Source organism: Sminthopsis crassicaudata, chromosome 3, assembly GCF_048593235.1.
Source record: "Sminthopsis crassicaudata isolate SCR6 chromosome 3, ASM4859323v1, whole genome shotgun sequence".
In the NCBI taxonomy this organism is placed as follows: Eukaryota; Metazoa; Chordata; class Mammalia; order Dasyuromorphia; family Dasyuridae; genus Sminthopsis; species Sminthopsis crassicaudata.
The window spans coordinates 122392574-122415371 of record NC_133619.1 but is presented as its reverse complement, the minus strand read 5'-3'; the positions used below and the strand labels follow the sequence as shown (position 1 = coordinate 122415371).

The 22798-nt window shown below is 33.1% G+C and overlaps 1 pseudogene; it reads left to right on the top strand.

The window, feature by feature from the left end:
• Positions 1 to 22698: 22698 nt before the first annotated feature.
• LOC141565171 (U6 spliceosomal RNA) lies at positions 22699 to 22798 on the top strand (annotated as a pseudogene).

The window sequence follows — 22798 nt, the reverse complement described above, 5'->3', positions numbered from 1 at the left end:
TGACTATAGATGGCTTTAACTTAATTGTTCATATCCTTTGACCATTTATCAAATGGTGAATGAGTTGTATTTTTAAAAATTTGACACATATTTTAGAAATGAGACCTTTTTTCAGAAACTCTGGCTGTAAAGATTTTTCCCAGCTTTGTACTTCTTTTTAAAACTTGTTTCTGTTGGTTGTTTGTGCAAAAACTTTTTAATTTCATGGAATCAAAATTGTCTATTTTGCCTTTCATAATGTTCTCTAGTTCTTCTTTGGTCATAAATTCCTCTCTCCTCCAAAAATCTGATAGGTAAATCATCCCTTGCTCTCCTAGTTTGCTTTTAGTATCATCTTTTATGCCCAAATCATATACCTATTTTGATTTTATATTGGTATGGGTGTGAGATGCAGGGCTATGTTGAGTTTCTAACATATTATTTTCTAGTTTTCCCAGCAATTTTTCCCAAATAGTGAATTCTTATGCCAGAAGTTGGAGTTTGGGGGTTTATCAAATACTAGGTTGCTATTGACTTTGATTATTTTGCCATGAGTATCTAATCTATTCCACCGATCCACCACTCTATTTCTAAGCAATACCAATGATTTGATGACTGTTGCTTTATTTTTAAGGGTTTTTTTTGGTTGTTGTTGTTTTAGGCTTGATACTACTAAGCCACTATCCTTTGTATTTCTTCATTAATTCTCTTGATATTCTTGACTTTTTGTTGTTCCTGATGAATTTTGTTATTATGTTTTCAAATTCTATAGAATAGCTTTTCGGCAGTTAGATTTGTATGGCATTGAACAAGTAGAGCAATTTATTTTTTATGAGAAGTGTTTTGTAATTGTGTTCATATAATTCTTGAGTTTGACTTGGGGGTACACCCCATGTATTTTATTTCATCTACTACAGTAATTTCAAATGAAAATTCTCTTTTTATCTCTTATGATGGGATTTGTCGTAATGTGTAGAAATGTATAGAAATGATGATGATTTGTGTGGGTTTATTTTATATCCTGCAACTTTGTAAACTGTGTATTGTTTCAAGTACATTTTTTTATGATTTTCTGGATTCTCAAGAATATCATCATATCATATGCAAAGAGTGATAGTTTTATTTCCTTATTACCTATTCTAATTCCTTTAATTTCTTTTTCTTTTTGCACTACTAAAGGCAACAGTTCTAATATAATGTTGAATAATAGTGATAATGGACATCCTTGTTTCACTTCTAATCTTATTGGGAATGCATCCAGTTTCTCTCCATTACAAATAATGTTTGCTGTAGGTTTTAGATAGATATGTGTATTATTTTAAAGAAAGCTCCCTTCATCCCTATGCTCTTTAGTGTTTTTAATAGGAATGGGTGTTGTAATTTTGCCAAAACCTTTTTCTGTATCTATTGAACTTATCATTTCTATTGGTTTTGTTATTGATATGGTCAAAAATTGTAATAGTTTTCCTGATATTGAACCAGCTCTGTATGCTGGTTGTAAATCCCATTTAGTCATAAGTATTACCTTGCTGATAAATTTCTATAATCTCTTTGCTATTATTTTATTTAAAATTTTTGCATCAATATTCATTAAGAGTGGTCTGTAATTTTCTTGCTCTATTTTGGTTCTTCCTGGTTTAGGTAGCAGTATCGAATTTGTGTCATAAAAGGGATTTGGCATGAGTCCTTCTTTACCTGTTTTTCCAAATAGTTTACATAGTATTAGAATTAATTGTTCTTTAAATATTTGGTAGAATTCACTTGTAAATCCATCTGGCCCTGGAGAGTGTTTTTCTTAGTGAGGTCATTAAGGGCTTGTTTAATTTATTTTTCTAAAATGGGAATTTTTGAATAATTTATTTCTTATTTTGCTAATCTAGGTAATTTATATTTTTGTAAATATTCATCCAGTTCAGTTTGATTGTCAGACCTGCTGGTATCATACAGTTGGGCAAAACAGCTATTAATTATTGTTTTAATTTCTTTTTCATTACTCGTAAGTTCACCCTTTTCATTTTTGATTTGATAATTTGTTTCTTTTTTCTTTTCTTTTTTCTAATCAAATTAACCAATTATTTATCTATTTTGTTGGGGTTTTTTTTCCCATAAAACCAATTCTTAGTTTTATTTATTAGTTCAATAGTTTTCTGAGTTTCAATTTTATTGCACTCTCCCTTGAGTTTCAGAATTTTTAATTTGATATTTAATTGGGGGTTTTAAATTTATTCTTTTTCTAGTTTTTTAGTTGCATACCTAATTCATTGATCTCCTCTTTCTCTTTTTTATTCATGTACTATTTAGAGATATAAAATTGCCCCTAAAAACTTCTTTGGCTGCATTCCATAGGTTTTGGTACATTGTCTCATTTTTTTGTCATTCTCTTGGACAGAATAATGGATTGTTTCTGTGATTTGTTGTTTGACTCTCTCAGTTTTACAATTAGATTATTTATTTTCAAATTGGTTTTTAGCTTACCTTTCCCTGCCCCTTTATTATACATAATTTTTATTGCCTTCTGGTCTGGAAAATTGCATTTCTGCCTTTCTGCATTATGATTGTGAGATTTTTATGCCCTAATACTTACCATGTACCGCCAATAAAAAGGTGCATTCCTTTCTATCCCTATTCAATTTTCCGCAGTGGTCTATTATATCTAGGTTTTCTAGAATTCTATTAAACTCCCTATGTTCCTTCTTATTTATTTTGTCATTATATTTGTCTAATTTTGATAGTTTTGAGTTCTATTTTTTCTTGTAACTGGCTTAAAATCTTCTCTAGGAGTGTGGCTCCTCTACCACTTGGTGCATATATATTTAGTATCTTTACTATTTACTATTTTATGAATTAGGTATTACTATATCAAGATGTACTTTTCTTCTTTATGTCTTTTAGTAAGATCTATTTTTATTTTTGCTTTATCTGAGATCAGAATATCTATCCCTGCTTTTTTTTTTTTTACTTCAGCTGAAGCATAATAAATTCTGTCCCAGCCTTTTACCCTTATTCTGTATGTGTATCTTTGTGTCAAATGTGTTTCTTATAAATAACATATTGTAGGATTCTGTGTTTTAACCCACTCTGCTATTTGCTATATGTACAGCCCAATCACATTAACAGTTATGATTACCAACTCTGTGTTTCCCGCCATTCTGTTTTCTCCCCTATATATACTTTTGTTCTCTCTTTCCACCCTGTCCTTACTTGTGTTTTTTTTTAGCCCACTCACTACCTTTATCTCTTAGCATCCCTCTCTCTTTTCTTAGAAGTGTTTTTTTAATCTATCCCACCTACTATCTTGTCTTTTTTCATCCCTTTCCACCTTGTTTTACCTTTTCCCCTAGTGTTTATGCCCTCCTTTCTATCCTGTCCCTGCCTTTTCTTTTCTCTTTCTACTAGTTTATAGGGTTAGATAAATTTCTATACCCAACTAAATAATTGTTATACCCTCTTAGAGCCAGAACTGACGGGATCAAGACAATGCTCACCCCCTTTTCTTCTTTCCCTATATTGTAATAGGTCTTTTGCTCCTCTTCCTGAGATCTGATTTGTACCATTATACCTTCTCTTTTCCTTTTTTTCCAGTATAGACCTTGTTTCACCCCTTAATCTTTTTGTTTGCTCTCTTCACATCAGAATCCAGGTACAACCATATCCTCTGTCCATGTGATGCCTCTCTTTGTCTGTTCCAGTGACAGATATGGTTTTCAAGATTTAAGATAATGTTTTCCATCTAGGATGTAAAAAGTATAACCTTTCAATAATATATATTTCCCCCCTTTTATCTTTCTATGCTTCTCTTGAATCCTGTTTGTAGATTAAATTTTCTGTTTAGTTCTATTTTTTTCAATAGAATGACTGAAAGTCTCTTACTTCATTGAAGATTCACCACCTCACCTGTAAGATGGTGCTGAGTCTTGCCAGGTAGTTAATTCTTTGTTGTAACCATAGATCCTTTGTCTTCTGGGATGTGGTGTTCCAGGCTCACCTATCCTTTATTGTAGAAGCTGCAAGATCCTGGGTAATCCTGAGTATTGCTTCTTGGTATTTGAATTGTTTTTGTCTGGCAGCTTGCAATATTTTTTCCTTGCAATTATAGTTCTGGAATCTTACAATAATGTTCCTTGGAGTATTTCTTGTGAGATCTCTTTCCAGAGGTGATTGATGGATTTTTTCAATGACTATTTCCCCTTTGTTTCTAGACCATTAGGGAAGTTTTTCTTCTTGAAGAATGCTATCCAAGCTCCTTTTTTGGTCATGGCCTCCAGTTAGATCAATAATTTTTAAATTGTCTCTTCTTAAAATAGGTCACCTGTTTTGCCAATGAGATATTTCACATTTTCTTCCATTTTTTTCATTCTTTTTAGTTTTTTTGACTGGTTTTTGCTGTCTTATAGAGTCATTACCTTCCATTGGTCTCATTTTAAGTTTTAATGTGTGATTTTCTTCAGCTAGCTTTTGTATTTCTTTTTTCCATTTCTTTTGTTGTACTTTTTAAGGTATTGTTTTCTTTAGTGGATTTTTTTTTTTTTTTTTTTTTGGCATTTGGCCAACTGTAATAAGGAGTTGGTTTCTTCAGCCATTTTTTCCCTTCCTTTTACAAACTTTTGACTTTCTCTTACGCACCTCTTATTTCTTTTCTCATTTTTTTCTACCTCACTTATTTACCTTTTAAAGTCTTTTATATGTACTTCCAAGAAGCCTCTTTGAGTTTGAGACCAATTCATATACTCTTTGAGATTTCCTTTGTGGACATGTTGTCCTCATCTGAGTTGCTGTTTTGGTCTTTCCTGTCACCACTGTAGCTTCTATGGTCAAGGTTCTTTTCTGTTTCTTGCATATTTTCTTTCTTTACTTTTGATATTTTCTCTTTTTTTATTTTTATGGTTGAGGTCTGCTGCTAGAGTAAATGTGACATTCTCCCAAGCTTCCTGTATAGCTCAGCTCTGAGCTTTGGCTTTAAGCATGGGACCTCTTGTGTTTGTAGGGGATAGCTTTTCCTTCTCTTTTCAGGAATACCCTGGTTTCCCATAGTTTGCCATCTGAGTTGGGAATGGAGGCTACCCCACTGATATGCATATCTACTGAGCCAGGACTGAGGGTCTTAGTTGCTGATTTGCTGTGATTAAGACTTTCTCAACCAGTTTTTCCAAAGTCTGAGTTAGACTGAACACCCTTTTCACTCCAATAAGATTGATTTTTCTTGAAGTTTTTCCAGTCTATCTTGAGCTGGATAGTAGTTTTATTCTATCAGACTCTCTTCAGAGGCTTTGTTTCATGTGGTTTTTGAGGGAAACTGGGAGAGCTCGAGCAGCTTCCTGGCTTTACTCTTCCATCTTGGCTTCACCCCTAGAACTCCCATTAGTTCAATTTTATGGAACATAGAATACATGAAAGATTATTAACAGACATTTAAAAAGTAGGGGGATATCAGATTTTTATGGCCTTTAATTATAAACAAAGAGGTATTTTTACTCATTAGACACATAGATGTCTATCTTCAGTCATCTGATCTGTATCTTGCTATTAGATCTACATTGCTCCAGCAGAGAAAGTGAGACTGGTGATTTTGCACAGAGCTTTCTCACTTAAGTGCAACTCACTTGTATGTTATGGTGTCACCTCCCTAATTATCCTCTTTGAGACTGAAGGATAAATAAGAATATATATGTATATGTATATATACATATACATATATATATATAAATGTACACACCCACACATATATATATATATATATGTACATATACATATGCATGAATGTATATATATGAGTATATATTCTATGACCTATAACCAAATTCTGAATATAGATAGACTAGGTTCATTATTAGAGTTTCCTCAAGTTAACCCTTTTTGACTTGTGACTCTACCTGAGATTTCCCCTTTGGGCATCAGAATTTGTCATATCTCCTACAGGCAATTATGCTAAAAATATCCCAATATAACTGGATTTTTTCAATGAAATAAAAATACAGTGTATAGCATTAAAACTAACTTTATAAACACTCAAATTCCCTTTCATTATGAGTATCATACCTCTCACAGATAATTTGCATTCATGCAATCCTTCATATTAATGATCAGATTTCTATTTTTGAAGTGTTCAAGTGATTAGAATGCTAGTTTTAGAATCAAGAGTACCTAAGTTTGAATTCCACCTATGATATTACCTCAAATAAGACACTTATCTTTGTTAAGTCTTAATTGCTCATTTGTAAAATAAGAATAAAAATACCTTTATCATCTGTCTCATAGACCTTCTAGGATGCAGAAAAGAGAACGTGGAGAGTGCTTTTCAAACTAATATATTACACTGGGTATCTCAAAGGTCTGTACAATTTTAAACTATTAAAACTAAGACTTCTGAGATATTCTGCAAAATTATTAGTGATGATGATGATGATGATGATGATGATGATGATGATGATGACAGGATGATTATGATAAAGACAATGATGATGACAATTCTCAGCTTTTAAAATTAAAAACTAGGTCCCCAGAGGGAAGGATATACTCTCTTTGGAGGATTTATTGTAAAACATGGACACAAATCTTACACTCTAAGAAACACAAAGGGATTGAAAGAATACAAACTATGTGTTGGCAGAGATTTATCTCATTTTTCTCTGTGAAACCCTAGTACATGGAAAACATTTAACAAATACCAATTAAATAACTAAATAAATGCTTGATGCAAGGAAAACTCACATCAAGGAAATCACAAATTATTCATGGTATCAGCATGATTGCTAAAATTATTTTTATTTCTAGCTCATGCAACCCTACATTAATGCAGCCAATTTATGTACCTCTGATTGCTCAAATCTCTATTTTAATTTTCAAATATCTCCTGATTGGTTATCAAATAAACATTACATTCCCCCAACTCGGTTCTTTGTTGTATGAGTATTTTGTGCTCCCTAATCTATTAATTGTTTTCTCTGTCACTGCTTTACAGAAGTAGATTATAAGAGATACACAGGGTTTTGATTGTATTTACAATACTAGAATTACTAAAGATTTTTGCTTGGGCTGAATCCTTTAGCATATTTTCAAATGACAAAACACTGAAGAATATACAGCCAGAACAATGTTTCCCCTCAGTAAAAAGATAGACAAGATGACCTAATAGGTCTTTTCAGATTCTTAGACATATGATTTCTTACAATATGGAATCTGTTTATGATATAATAAGTCCTTTATATGAGGGAAATGAATATATCTTCAAAGTCATTTTTCCTCCTTGCTTTTGAAATACAGTATAGTTTCTGATTAAACTAGGTTAGTGTTAAAATGCAAATGCAAAGATTTTTAACTTTTTCAATAGCACTTTTATGCCAAAAATGCAATCATAATTGGTGAGAAAGATGTATAGTTTAAAATTTTATATCTCAATTATATCTCATTTTATATCTCAATAAATCTGTGCTTCAGTTCCATGATTACACAAAGTCATATATTTTCTTTAATTGATCTTATTATAATTGATGATAAACTAAACTTTGTCTCACTTTAGACAGTGTATTGAAAAATGTTGGGAGAATTTCAGGAACAGAAAATCCACTTAGGGTTTTGATTAGAATATACTAATTTTTCTCTACTTCATTAAGTATCTGCATACAAAATTTAATATTATTATATAAATATGATTCATTTTTAATTTTTACATTTTTTATTATAACTTTTTATATAAAAACATTTGCATAAGTAATTTTTCAACACTGACCCTTGCAAAAACTTCTGTTTCAACTTTTCCCCTCTTTCCCTTCCCTCCTTCCCTAGATGGCAGGTAGACCCATTCATGTTAGATATATTAAAGTATATGTTAAATACAATATATGTGTATGTATTTATACATATATCTTGCTGCACAAGACAGATCAGATTTAGAAAGAAGGTAAAAATAACCTGAGAAGAAAAAACACAAATGCAAGCAAACAATAACAGAAAGAGTATAATTGCTATTTTGTGGTCCATACTCATTTCTCAGAACAGTAGCTGGTTCTGTTCATTACAGATCAATTGGAATGGATTTGGATCCTCTCATTGCTGAAGAGAGCCACGTCCATCAGAACTGATCATATGGTTCATTTTTTTAAACTTTAGCCAGCACTTCGACATTTTCAAAATTATTTATAAATTTTTGCTTACATTGATTATATCAAAAGCAAAGAGCAGTTTGGGGGTCAAGTGAATAGACCTTTATTGATTTGGGTTTTAATTTTATTCATTGTTTTTAAACTGGCTGCATCTTGTCTGATTCTGCATTTTAAGGACCAAGAAAAAGAAACCAAAGCTAACTTCAAACTTTGAGTCCCATTCAATAAACAAATTAAGTATATATGGAAAACCAGACATTACAGTTGTGGCCATTCAAAATCAGCAGGATTCTAAACTAGATATCCAAACAAGAAGAATAAACCACTTGAAGAAAAAAACAAATGAAAATTGGTTCCACTTTCAGTCATTTTATACTTATAACTCAATACTTATCCAACTATTAAAATAATCACTTATTATTCATGAATTTCATCTGAACAGAGGATGAAAATTTCACTAATCTTTTTGTATATGTACCATTTGTTATTTAAATAAAATTGAATGATGTGATTTATATAGAACTGTCTTATGTAGGCATGTGTTCATAACTATGTTATTGTAACACTAAATTTTTGGCAAAGTACTTTAAACTACTTTTGTTTATCCCTTAAACAAAAAGCAAATGAGTAAAATGTTCTTTATTTTCTAGCTATGGTATCTGAGGCACAAAGAAGAGAGTTAAGGTTTGAATTATCCCACTTAGATCATTTCTAAGTCACAAAATTGACCATAGTTTCATAAGTGCAATCTATTCTGTCTCTGGTTATGTAAATAGAAATTGTTTTAAAATTTATATTTTTAGGTAATCACCTGAGTTCCTGGACAGTTTAATGACTTCCCCAGTTTCTCATACTAAGAATATATTAAGTCAGAACTTGTATTTTCAAGTCCAGCTTAAGTCCCAATTTGACCAAGTAAAATGTCACCTAGTGCTCAAGTCTCTTTAAATAAGACTCGCTTCATTTGTAGAGAATTATTACTTAGTGTTCTGAATTTATGTGAGCATGATAGTCAAAGAGAGCCTTAAATGGCTTGTTCTCTTTCAAAAATGGAAGTCAGAAGAAGTCCTCTCCTAAGTACTCTCTAACTTTGCCCCTTACACAGGCAAAGAACATTTTTTTTTACAAAATATATTTATTTAATTCTTAACAATTCTCTACAAGAAATAAAACAAGCATTTCTATAACATACTATAGAATAAAGGGGCAGCTAGGTGGAGCAGTGGATAGAGCCCCAGCAATCAGAAGGACCTGAGTTCAAATGCGATCTCAGTTACTTAACACTTCCTAGCTGTGTGACCTTGGGCAAGTCACTTAACCCTGATTGCCTCAACAACAACAACAACAAAAAACATACTATAGAAGAGAGGAAAAAAGATGATATTTCACAAAATTGCTAATCTATTATGGATAGCTTGCTATTCCTTTTAAATATATAATAAAATTATGTACATTTCTTCTTTTTTTCTTCTATCCTCCCTACCAGAAGACACAAATATGTATGTATCTGTATATACATTTATATATATATGTATGTGTATGTGTAGACATACATACATGTGTGTGTGCGTATAAAACCATTTTTATATACTTCTATTTATCATTTCTTTTTCTGGCTACAGACAGTGTCTTCCTTCATATGTCCTTTTGTAACTAATTTGGGTACTTACAATAGTCTAAATGACTTAGTAACTCAAAGTTCTTTAAAAATAATTTTTGTTAGTGTAAGCATTATTCTCTTGGTTCTGCTCATTTCGCTCTACTATTTTGTGCAAATTTAGACACATTTTTCTAAGACCATTGAGCTCATCATTTCTTATAGTAAAATAGTATTTCATCACAATCAGTACCAAACGTTCTTCATCCAGAGAGCATCTTGTAAGAATTCTCTACCTTAAGGACAGCCTTATGCAAAACAACTTGTACCCAGGTCTTTCAGAGAACTGAAGCCATCTCTATGCCTTGTGCCATATGATCTATCATGGAGATGCTTCTGTCTCTCTCCAAAGGAAGATAAAAAGCCTTAAACAGAAAGTTATAAAGAACAATAGTACATGATGAGTGTACCAGAACAGGGTACTATAGAGCAAAACCTACCTAGACACATACCAGCTGTCAACTCCAATTCACTCAACCTTAATATAGTGCTCTAGCCAACGCTACAGCACACTAACTCAAAGAAAAAAGGGTTGATCGGCATTGAGAGAGAGTTCCTCAAACCATGAACTCACCCTTTGTCTCCATGGCATATACAATTTCCTTTTCTCTTTGTTTTTGTATGCTTAGTAACTAATATAATACCTGTATATAATAGATAATAAATACTTATTAATAGAAGGTTATGAATAAATGACCTTTAAAAAAAGACAAAGTTAGGTCAAGGACAAAATATTCTATCTTAACTATTAGTTTATGCTCCAGGAAGCTCCATTTCTACTTTGCCCAGGAATCAGAATAAATGAAACCACTTACAGAATTTCTTATAGATGGAGTTATCAGTGTGTGTGTGTGTGTGTGTGTGTGTGTGTGTGTGTGTGTGTTTTATGGTTTCCCATCCTCCACATTCCTCTGAATAAATTACTCATCAATCCAGTCCAATAGCTCCACAAGTGATTCTCTCCCAGAAAGATTTTGTCTGAACTAAGAAATCAGTGAGTATTCCTCTTCCCTTGTGTCTGGATCAAATACAATATCCAAAAGAACCTGATTTTGGATTTCTCTAATGGAGTGAGATTTCTACTTACTCTCATAAGAGATTTGCAAGCTTGAGTCAAGAGTCTCTCTTTGAATCTTCAGATGAGTGATTTCTCCAATCTGTATGAGTTGTCTGACCAGAGACACTGGTCACTAACCTTAGGCAGCCAGTAACAATCAGCTGTTGAACTGAATCTGTTGGGGAGTTTTCATATTTGTGTGGTATTTAAATTCTTCACAATCTGACTGTAATCTCTCTTTCCAGGTTTATTACACTTTGCTACACTTCCCCAAATCTATTATCTAGTCAAACTTCTCTTACTGTTCCTTGCATTGAACTTTGGTGCTGATTGATCTCTTTATTTCTAGAATACTCTCTCTTTCCTCACTTCTGTCTTTTGAAATCTCTAGGCTATTTCAAATTTTAGCATAAGTCACAATTTCTGTCATATTTTTTTCTGACCTTCTACCTTCAATCTCCAAGGGAAAAATTCCTGCTATTTATTTAGAGAATATGGTTGTTTTAATGGATATCTATGTATACTCACACACAGAATATGTTCTTCAGTTTTTTTTCTTGGGGCATTTGAGAAGTGTTAATAATAGTAGCTCACATTTTTATAATGCTTTATAGTTTATAAGAATGTTTCTTTACAACTATTCTTTGAGGGTAGTATAAATATTATCATAACCATTTTACAAATGTAGAAACTAAGAGGAAAAAAATAAGCATTTATTAAGCACTTATTATGTGCCAGGTACTGAAGCCCAGTGAAGTAAAATAAGCACTGTTTATGGCTAATAAGTGGTAGGGTCAAGATTCAAACTATATCACATTGTCTCTTTTTGGGAGGGAAAGGAGTGGGAAGATATATGTAGAATTAGATTTAAGTAGCTGGAAATGTATTAGCATACTAAGTGTCAAAGATTAGAGGAAAAAACACCAGAATTGAAAAGCTACCTGCACATCCTAATTTGTTCATTGTTATGTACTACTGAGTGACTTCTCAAACAATAATTTTGACCTTAACAATTGATAAGATTGATCCTATTATAATCCTGCCCATTGGATAAAGAAATTGGACAGCAAAGGGTTATCAAACTGTGCATATCTTTTTGATATAAGAGTGTCTCTGCTATATCAGGATCACAAAGTGATCATAAAAAAGGGAAAGGGACCCACATGTGCAAAAATGTTTGTAGCAGCCCTTTTTGTGGTGGCAAGGCTGAGTGGATGCCCATCAATTGGAGAATGGTTGAATAAATTATAGTATATGAATGTTATAGAATATTATTGTTCTATAAAAAATGATCAACAGGATAATTTCAGAAAGGCCTGAAGAGACTTATATGAATTAATGGTAAGTTCAGTGAGTAGAGCCAAAAGAAAATTGTACCCAGCAACAGCAAGATTATGTTATGATCAACTGATCAAATGGTTCTTTTCAACAATGAGGTGATTCAGGCTAATTTCAATAGACTTGTGATGGAGAGAGCCATCTGCATCCAGAGAGAGAGATGTGGATCACAATATAATATTTTCACCTTTTTTGTTATTGTTTGTTTTTTCTTTCTAATTTTTTTCCTTTCTGATCTGATTTTTCTTGTGGAGTGTGATGAATGTGGAAATGTATATATATATATGAAATGTACATGTTTAACATATATTGGCTTACTTGCTGTCTAGGGGAGGAGGTGGGGGGAAGAGAGGGAGAAAAATTAGAAACACAAGGTTTTGCAAAGGCAAATGTTAAAAACTATCTTTACATCTATTTTGAAAAGAAAAAGCTATTATTAAAAAAAAGAAGTTAGGCAGAAGGGAGAGTTGTATAGTGTAGATGTTGAGCACTGCGATTGGGCAAATTTACAACTAGTAGGATCTGAGGTATCTTACAGAATGTTATAGGAGATTGGACCAGTCGCGTGGGTTTTTACAAAGATAAAAAGACATATTGGCAAATATAGCCACATAAAAGATAGAATATTTCTCTGTGAATGATCTTTAAGTTCATTTATTATTCAGTTTTGAATACTATGATAAAACATCAAGTACCAGGATATATATATAATGGTGCTCTAGTAACTATTAATCCTGGATATTTTGATTTATGTAGACAGTTCTCTTCTGAAACTCAAGATGAAAAAGCTATAGAGAACAATGCTTTCTGGTTCTTTCATTCAGTGTATATATTCAAGAATAATTATATAGATCCAGATTCTACATATAGACTGAATTTAAGTAATTAATGAGATTGCTCTAGTTAATTGCAAGGTTCTCCAAATCAGGAACTGAAAAATTTATCTTCCTTAAGATAATAATACCAGGTAGCTTACATTTATATGAAATCTTAAAATTTACAAAGCAACTTTCCTTAAATAGTAATAAGGTAGATAATTTAAGTAGTATTGTTCCTCTCTTATTGAATAGGAAATTGAGATTTAGAAAAATTCGGTAATTTGTCTTTGGCCTCAGGGTTAATGGAATAGGTGTTTGAGTGCAGTTCTCACTCCAAATATTTTGCCTTTTTCCACTACTAAAAGCTGTTTTTGCTTTATTTAATGCATTGGACATGTATGATACTAAACTGGGTGTTCAGCATGTCCAGAAATCCTATCACAATTTAAAACAAAGGGTTTAAAGAGAAAATAAATGCAATCTAAAGGAGCACCACTTAGTTATCTCAAATATCTGGAGTAAGAGGGAGTGGGAGAAGCAAGATGTGACCTAAAGAGGGCGGGAGCTAAGTGTAGAGCTGAGTGCAGTGTTTTATAACTTACTCCACCCCATATTTCCTGTGGAAATACTGTCAGTCTAGATTGTAATAATGCTATCTAGCCATATCATAAGTAAAGAGCTATGTAAGGTTTCCACTGATATTCTCAAAATATTATCATTTATCTTCTCCTTCTCATGTTTTCCAATGGAATTCAGACAGAAAGAATCCTAAGTTGTGACAAATCACTATCCTGCTATTAGTCTTTTGTATTAAATATTTTGCATACCCTTGCATGGATAAATAAAATGACTGATTTTGTAACTGAATAAAAGTATTAGATTATCTTCTGTAGGATCAGTGACAATGTCCTTAGGATAATTCCAGCAGCAGACCAGACAAGAAGGAATAAGCCTTATTGTGCTCCCATAAGACTTTGATTTATCTTTTCCTACATTTCAAAAGGGTAGTTAGTTTGGTAGAGTGCTAAGCCTATGGTTGGGAAGACTCATCTTCCTGAATTCAAATCTGGGCTCAGACACTTACTAACTATGTGACTCTAGATAAATCATTTAACCCAGTTTGCCTCAGTTTCCTCATCTACAAAATAAGTTGAAGAAGGAAATGGCAAATGACCCCAGTATCTTTTCCAAGAAAACTAAATGGGCTTACAAAGAGTTGCAAACCACTGAACCACAATAAAAATATTTTGAAATTTTTTTATCCAACATAACCTTGAAATTGTGAGTATTTAGTATGGTGACATCTATTAAAAACATTATCTTAAATTTGTGTGGATCACCACAGGCAATGGTTTTTGACTGTGATGTTGCTCATAGAAATTGTTTGTTAGCTACAGCTAATATTTCTACTAATGATGATGTTATTCATCTTGTTCTTCTCACCTTTCTTAAAGGACTTAAGATGGAAACTGTCCAAGGACAAATATAACATAATAACTTTTTTTTTGTATTTAATGTATTAATGTGATTAATAAAGTGCTACACATGCATGATTTGTGCATCAGTACTGTGGGTTATTTATTGAACAGAGGGAGAAACTGACTGTTTTTGTATTGAATCAGAGTGTTGGAATGTAAGTGCAACTTCTGTAGACTTAGTGAAAGTATTTTCTGGATAACTCCGGGAGTACAACTGCGATACGTCAATTGACATGGACATTGACTTAATCCCACATAGTTTAAATTTCATCTGTTAAATTACTATATATTTGAAATGTTTTTCCATGTAATTTGAAGATTACAAATATTTGGGATGGACACATCTTTTCTTTTTATACTGAGTCTTCCTATTTCATCCAGGCCAGAAATGTAGTGGCCATTTGCCCACTGGCAAGAAATTTTGTTGTACTCTATTTCCTACCCATATTGGTTTACTCCCTTTTTCACCTCCTTTTAGGTAGTCTGATGATTTTCCATTCCTGGAGGCGCACCATATTGGTCCCAGAATTAATGTGAACAACCAGATGGTTTTAGCACTATTCTAGCTCAAAACTCCCCTAGTCAAATATTCCATCAGTCAAATATTCCAAACAGCTGCTCCAGGTAGCAAGGATTATATATGTGCATATAATCTCTGGCTCCAGAGATTTTTTTAAATATTATTATCATAATTAAATGAATTATAAAATAAAGATATTCAATTTTGTTTCATGGACTATTATTCTTAATTATCATCATCATTATATTGAAATTTGCCTGTGGCCAGTCATTTTTGTTCTTAGTATTCCTTGAGTAGCTTTCAATAGAAGACAGTTTCAGTTCAGAAAGCTGACCCTTACTTCAAAAATCTACTTCAAACAATTAAATAATAAGAGTATGTATTGCCCTTATCTCATTTAAAACATACTAGCCATTTTAAAATATTGTTCAATCTTAATTCTCACTAGAAGCTTCCACTTCTCACTTTCCCTCATTTCCTCTTCAGCTGATTAGGAGAACAATATAAAAAAGATTTAGACTCCACTGAGAAGACTGGCAGTTATCTTTGCAGTATTAAGATGATGAAAGCATATATAAAACAGCCAAAGATACAATAGCAGGGGCAGATAATGGCCCATTTACTGATAAGTAAATATAGGTGGTCCATTGTTAATCCACTTTTAATTGTGAATATTTGAATGTATTTATGGGGAAGTGGAGATAGGTTAGGAACCCTGGGTACTCCCAAATCTGGAAATGGTTTGGGAGTAAGGAGGGTAAAAAGGAGACTTGAGAGTGCCAATTATTTTCCATACCATTGTGGACTTATTTCACATTTTTAATTTTGTATTGGACAAAATCATATATTTACCTATTGAAGAGAACAGTCTTTACAAACTAGTCCAGGATTTGTTTTTTGAAGACTGGTATGTTTCATTCAACCTTCTACCTTCATCCCCTGCCCCTCCCCCTAAAAGCTTAGAAACCAGGGTGTCTGGTATATGTTTGACACAGGGATCTTGTTCTAATACTTCTTTCATATCATTTTATCAGTAAAACCAATACAAGTTCATTACCTAGCTTTGATATTCTAATTAACTTGCATCTTCATGACCACCAGCACCAAAGCAATGGAAGATAGCTTTAAGTAAGGGCAGCTAAGTTGTGCAGTGGATAGAACAACTGTTCTAGAGTCAGGAAAATGAATTCAAATCTAGCATCAGGCTAGATTAGCTATGTTAGACTGGACAGTCACTTAACCCTCATTCCCTCAGCATCCTCATCTGTAAAAATAGTTGGAGCATCTTTGCCCAGAAAACCCCAAATGGGGTCAGACATTACTGTACAATAACAAATAGAGCTTCACAGAGCTGAACCTAGAACAAAGTTGTTTTTTAATTATCCCAGTTGATTGCTCAATAAATTAGAATTATCAAAAGCCTAAAGGCATGCTCTTTAAAGGTTATGTGGATTCTGAGGTATCCATGAATATTCTTATTCCCTAATAGAGACTGTGTCCAATGGAGAGGGAAAGAATTCTGAATTTGGAATCAATGGATCTGAGTACAAGCCCTGAATTTTCTTATCTTTATAACTTTAGGCACTTATTCTGAGTCTCAATTTCCTCATCTATAAAATGGGAGCAAATTATAAAATGATCATTTCTAAGGTCCCTTCCAACTCAACATCTATGATCCAAGGAGCTCATGATCACATACTGGATGATGTGATTTACTCTTTTCACCTATGGGGAAGAAACCTAAGAGGTTATTACAAAATAACATGAAGTTAGAGTCAATTGTTAATTCATTCATCCTATCTCCAATCTACCTACCATATTTAAAGACAGTCACAACAACTTTTGAGACAAACTTGATGGGAACTTAGTAACTTATTACCATATCAACCATAATTTCACACAAAAAATAAGTTAGCTTTCCCATTCTATCTTAATTGGCATAGCTTCAGACAGGTCTCAGACCTGGTATTCCAGGTACAATCCATCTGGCTCTTTGACCCTCCCTCTTAAGTTTGTGCCTTTTTTCCCCTAAGAAACCCTTAAGGCTATATTTCCCCCATAAAAGATCTGATTATAATGAAGATCTTTGCTAAATTCTTCTTATGAGAAAACTCACTATGAGGTATTCCCTCTCCATCTTCATAGTTTCTCCTCTCTAACTGACTCTTTCTTCTCACTCTAGCTAACTCTGGTTAGTCATACTTACCATTCCTGGTATCTATTGTATACCTTCATTTTGTCTTTAACCTCTTTCCCTAAATAAATCTACCTTTTTGCCAAAGAGAATAGCCATTGTGAATTTGCCACATGTTTATTTCAATCTAGGAATTGCTACCCTGATCCCATTATTGGTGAAGAGGTGCTGTCTGACCCTCCTAAATAAAGTCTGTCCATCTTTGTTTCTGTTTCTGTTTTTATCGGCCTTACTTTTGACCTATCTCTTTGTTGTTTCTTTAGGTCTGTTTTTTAAAAATATATTTCTTTTTGTATCTATATCTCTGTCTCTATATTTCTGCCTCTTTCTGTATTTCTGTATGTCTCTTCTCTCTTTCTCTTAACTAAATATAGGCCATTTCATTTGCAGAATTATCCCATAAAGGGGGGATGGTGGTGGATGGTTAGACTCCCTTGAGTTGCTTAAGGTGGCATACCCTCTTCTGTCTTCCTACCACTGAAAAGTTCCATTCACCCTGCTACACTGACATGTGCTCCTTTAACAAACCAAGTTGAAGAATTATTCACCAGCTTCTTTCAGCAGCCCAAATGAAAGGAGCTGAGGGACTTAGAGCTCCATAAACCCATTATATAAAAGGGGAAGCTCAGAGGCACAAAAAGGGCAAAGCGGAGACCGAAGAGAGCCAAGCTGGGTAAGAGAGTATACTAAGCTGAGGAAAAAGCTGCAATCAGAAACAAGTCACTCCAGGGAAACACTCAGAAGAGAGACTTGTTCAAAGACTGTGCAGACTGAGGAATCACAGAGGCTGCTTTTATTTCAAGAGAGCTACTTCAGAAGGTGTGAAAAATAGTGTGACCTTCTGAAAATCCAAAGGAAAAGCCAACACGACTTTTAATTTGATTCAACAAATATTGCAATTTAATAAACATGCATTAATTGCTTACTCTGGGCAAAGGCAAAATCTTCTGTGCAGTGTATGTAGCCATAGAAAATTTTTAAAAAATTTTTTTCTGGTCGGGGAGAAAGGGGAAGATGTTGGCTGTGATGATCAGAGCAAAGCTAAGTCACTTCATTCATTCTGCCTCTTTTCTTTTTTGGTGGATGTTATTCCACTGTTCTTTCCACTTCTATTTCCCCCCCTTCCCTCTACATGGGATTTCAGTTGGAACCCTCCAAGGCATAAGGATGGGTTAGACCTGGGCTTCTGAAACTTTTTATACTATCTTTTCCCCAACACATTTTTACTCCTGGGTACAAAGACATATAAAATAGATATACAAATCAGCTACTTACTTATAACAAATAATACATTTATTTTTTTAAAAATACTTTTACGTATAATTTTACCATTTATTAAAGATGAAAACAAAGCTACATACATACAGTCCTACATACATACAGGAGTCAAGTAAAAATGTTTTTTTCTAGCTTTCATCTAGCTATTAGATCTCTAATTTCTTAGCTAGGGTTACATCTGGAATAATGCAATCTATTCATCTTCCTTTCTTTTTTTATATTAAATTTATATTAAATATCTTTATTTTCCCAATTACATGTAAAACAATTTTTTACATGTGTTTTAAAACTTTATGAGTTCCAGTTTTTCTCCCTTCCTCTCCAATTCCACACCATTCTAAGAAGGCACATGTAAATTTATGCAAAACATTTCCATAAATTGAATGGATGCCCATCAATTGGAGAATGGCTGATGGTATATGAATGTTATGGGATATTAATGCTCTGTAAGAAATGACCAGCAGGATGAATACAGAGAGGCTTAGAGAGACTTATATAAACTGATGCTGTGAAATGAGCATAACCAAGAGATCATTATAATTTCAATAACAATATCATATGAGGATCAATTCTGATGGAAGTGGCTCTCTTCAACAATGAGAGGATACAAATCAGTTCCAATTAATCAGTAATGAACAGAAACAGCTACATCCAGTGAAAGGACACTGGGAAATGAGTGTGGACCACAACACTCTTTCTGTTATTATTTGCTTGCATTTTTTTCTTCCCAAGTTATTTTTACCTTCTTTCTAAATCTGATTTTTCTTGTGTAGCAAGACAACTGTATAAATATGTATACATATATTGTATTTAATATATATTTTAACATATTTAAGATGTATGGAATTACCTGCCATCTAGGGAAAGGAGTGGAGGGAAGGAGGGGGAAAGTTGAAACAGAAGTTTTTGCAAAGGTCAGTGTTGAAAAATTACTCATGCATATGTTTTGTCAATAAAAAGCTATTTTAAAAGCCACATTTCCATAAAAATCACAGTTGTAAAAGAAAACATAGTTATGCCCTCCCCCCAAAAATACCCTTTAGAAAAATAAAATTTAAATAAAGAGTATGTTTCAATCTGTATTCAGACACAATTAGTTCTTTCTCTGGGTATAGATAGCATTTTTCAACATCAGTTCTTGATAGAGTAGTCCTGGATCATAATATTACTGAAAATAGCAAAGTGATTCACAGGTAATCATACCATAAGTTTGCTATTACTCTGTACACAGTTCATTTCACTTTGCTTGACTTTATGGAGGACTTTCCAGGTTTTTCTGAGATCATCCTGCTCATCATTTCCCATAGAACAATAATATTCCATTATCATCACACACCACTATTTATTTAGCCATTCCCAATTCATGGACAACTCAACTTCCAATTCTTTGCCCTGAGAAGAGAGTCATTATAAATATTTTTTTGTACATATAGGTCCTTCTCCTTTTTTAAAAGCTCTTTTGGGATGCATGCTTAGTAATGGTATGAAAAAATCAAAAGATATTTATGATTTTATAGCCCTTTGGGCATAGTTCATAGCTTCTTCCTTTCTGAAGTTGTAATCCCAACAAACAAGGGATTAGCCTAACTATGCTTAAGATATTCAGTTCATAGGAACTTATTTTCGTCTAAGTCAGACCAGTGCATTTTGAGGCAGTTTTGAAAATTCTTTTTCTACATTGAACTCTCTGTGTAGTTTTAGTCCTGCTTCTAGGGCCAAGTAGAGTAAGTTGTAGCAATCTTAAACATGCTTACATTTAAAATATTTGAAAATAGCTAATTATGTTGCCCCAAATTTTCTTTTAATTACACTGTCTCTAGTTTCTGATTCTAGTATGACAAAATTTTAGTCTCCATCATGTTCTTAGGCCCCTTTCTCTGTACATAAAACTATCAAAGACTTTCATAAAATATGACATTCAGAACTTATCACAAAATGATCTAATAAAAGTAGATCATATACTTTTTTGGACACAAATATAAACATATGTATTATCTGATGATGACAGAATAGAATACAATTACCATATACCTCTATCCTTTTATACTAGCAAATAGTAAACATGTGATATGGTTTCTTTTGTGAAGTATGTGAAGAATTCTCAACTTTGGAACCCTTTGTTACTCCAAGCTTAGTGGCAGAGTATTTTGAGTGACATAATAAGAATTTGAACCCAGGTCTACCAACTTGAAAGCTGGAATTTTTTCTATTCTGTAGTTATGTCACTTCAGCCCCACTTCCTGTGGTGACTCTGAGATTGTCATTTTGTTAGGGAACATCCCTATCTACCTGGATACATGTGCAAATTTATGAGTAAAGAATATGTTTCTAGGTCAAAAGCAGAACTGACTTTGTGTATTAGTGATATCCCTTATTTATTTTATGCTGCACATTTTGCTGGCTCTGATAGCTTCAATATCCTAAATTACAAAAAATATCTATACAAGCCATCTCACAAGGTTAGCATAAGAAAAGTGACAAATATAGAAGTGCTATAAAAAAAAGAGAGTATTGATAATGGTGCTTCCATGTAATCCAGAGACAAAGGTTTTAAGAGTTAGACAACTCAAGTACTTATTAATCAAGAAATTCTGATTTCAAATCTTGCTTCAGAAACTTCGTGCTTTTGTGAACCTGTGCCAATCCCTCAGCCTATCTATGCCTCAGTTTCATCAACTGTAAAACAGAAAAACTTCTTTGCTTTGACCAACTGAACTAACTGGTTACAGACAATTAATTACAAAGGCTTGACTAGTCTTGAACCTTTAATATAAACGATCCCTTCAGGAAATGTAGAAAATGGAATTTGCCAATAGATAAAAGGAACCTGATTGGGAACTTAAATGATCTCCACCCATCTGGAAAAAGTGCTGCCAACACAACCAACATTTGAAGATGCACATTTTCTTGGTCTGGTGTGATACAGTGTCACTTTACTCTGTGATGTGTTAGATCAAAGCTCATGAAATATTGATACTGTAACAGACACATTAATAGCAGGCGAGAAGCAAGATAACATAAATAACAGTAAATATTTATGTTATCCAATATATCTATCACTATGTTCCCTTTATGTAAATCTAATTCAAGATGAAGAACATAGTTTGTACTCATTAAAAAGCATGGTATCAAAATGATATATTTCATGATTTCCTGACCGAACTTTTATTTTTTAACTTCTTTATGTCTATGCCAAGTACAAGGAAAAAACAAGTGTTATCTCTATAGCCAAGATGGTGGCTGGTGTTTTATCTCTCCTTATGATAAGAGAATACTCATCCTTAGGTCAGCAGCCTGGTATAGTAGGAAAGAGGGTTAGGTTTGGAAGCAGAAGAGTGAGATTCAAATTTTCTATCTTTGTAACTTTTAATGAATTACTTTACTTTTCATTTCCTCACCTGTAAGATGAGGGAGCAGGATCAAATGACCTGTAAGGATCTTTCTAACTATGAATCTCTGAAACTATGAAAGCTCTTATCAAATCATCTCCTTTCATCTGAGCAGGATAAGAGTGAACTTCCTGCCTTACAAAGATTGTATATTATTAGCATATGATGTTTTTCTGTACATTTAAATTTTGGTAATATCTGGAATAAAAGTATATTGTTGTTTAATAGTAATATACCTAATAGTATATTAATACTTCCAGATCTATCTTTTTTTTTTTTTGGTGTGGGCATTACCTTTGCCTATTCAAATCATAATTCCTTCCCTGATTCAGTAAATGGTCTTCAAACTTGTTGTCACAAAATATTCACCACTCTGTGATGACCAACCTCTACAAATTTCATATTCTAATTATTGGGACTCCAATCAAGCTGTTACTCTAGCTTTGTAGACTTGTGAGGCATAAAGACAGGGATTAAAAAATACTATAAACAATGCCAGATTAGAAGGTTTTCTCAGTCACATCTTCCAAGTGATTTTCTCTATTAGTTGCCTTGTTCCCAGCCCTCATGCCATCTAAAGCTCCCAGATCATTAAATCCACTTGTGTTGTCCATTGCCTTTATTTTTATTTTTTTGTTTTTTAAATTGGTACTTTTTTAAAAGTGCTACCTAAATTTCTCAAGGGGCAACTAGGTGGTGCAGTGGAAAGAAGATGAGACCTGGAGTCAGGAAGATGTGAATTCAAATCTGATCTCTGATACTTAATAGCTGCATAACCCTGGAAAAATTACTTTACTCCTATTTACCTTATTCCACATTTGCAAAATGGGGACACACTAGAGAAGAAAATGCCAAACTACTCCAGTATCTTTCCCAAAAAGTACACATGGTGCTCGCTTCAGCAGATGCTAAAATTGGAACAATACAAATAAGATTTGAATGGTCCCTGTGCAAGAATGACATGCAAGTTCATGAAGAATTCCATATTTTT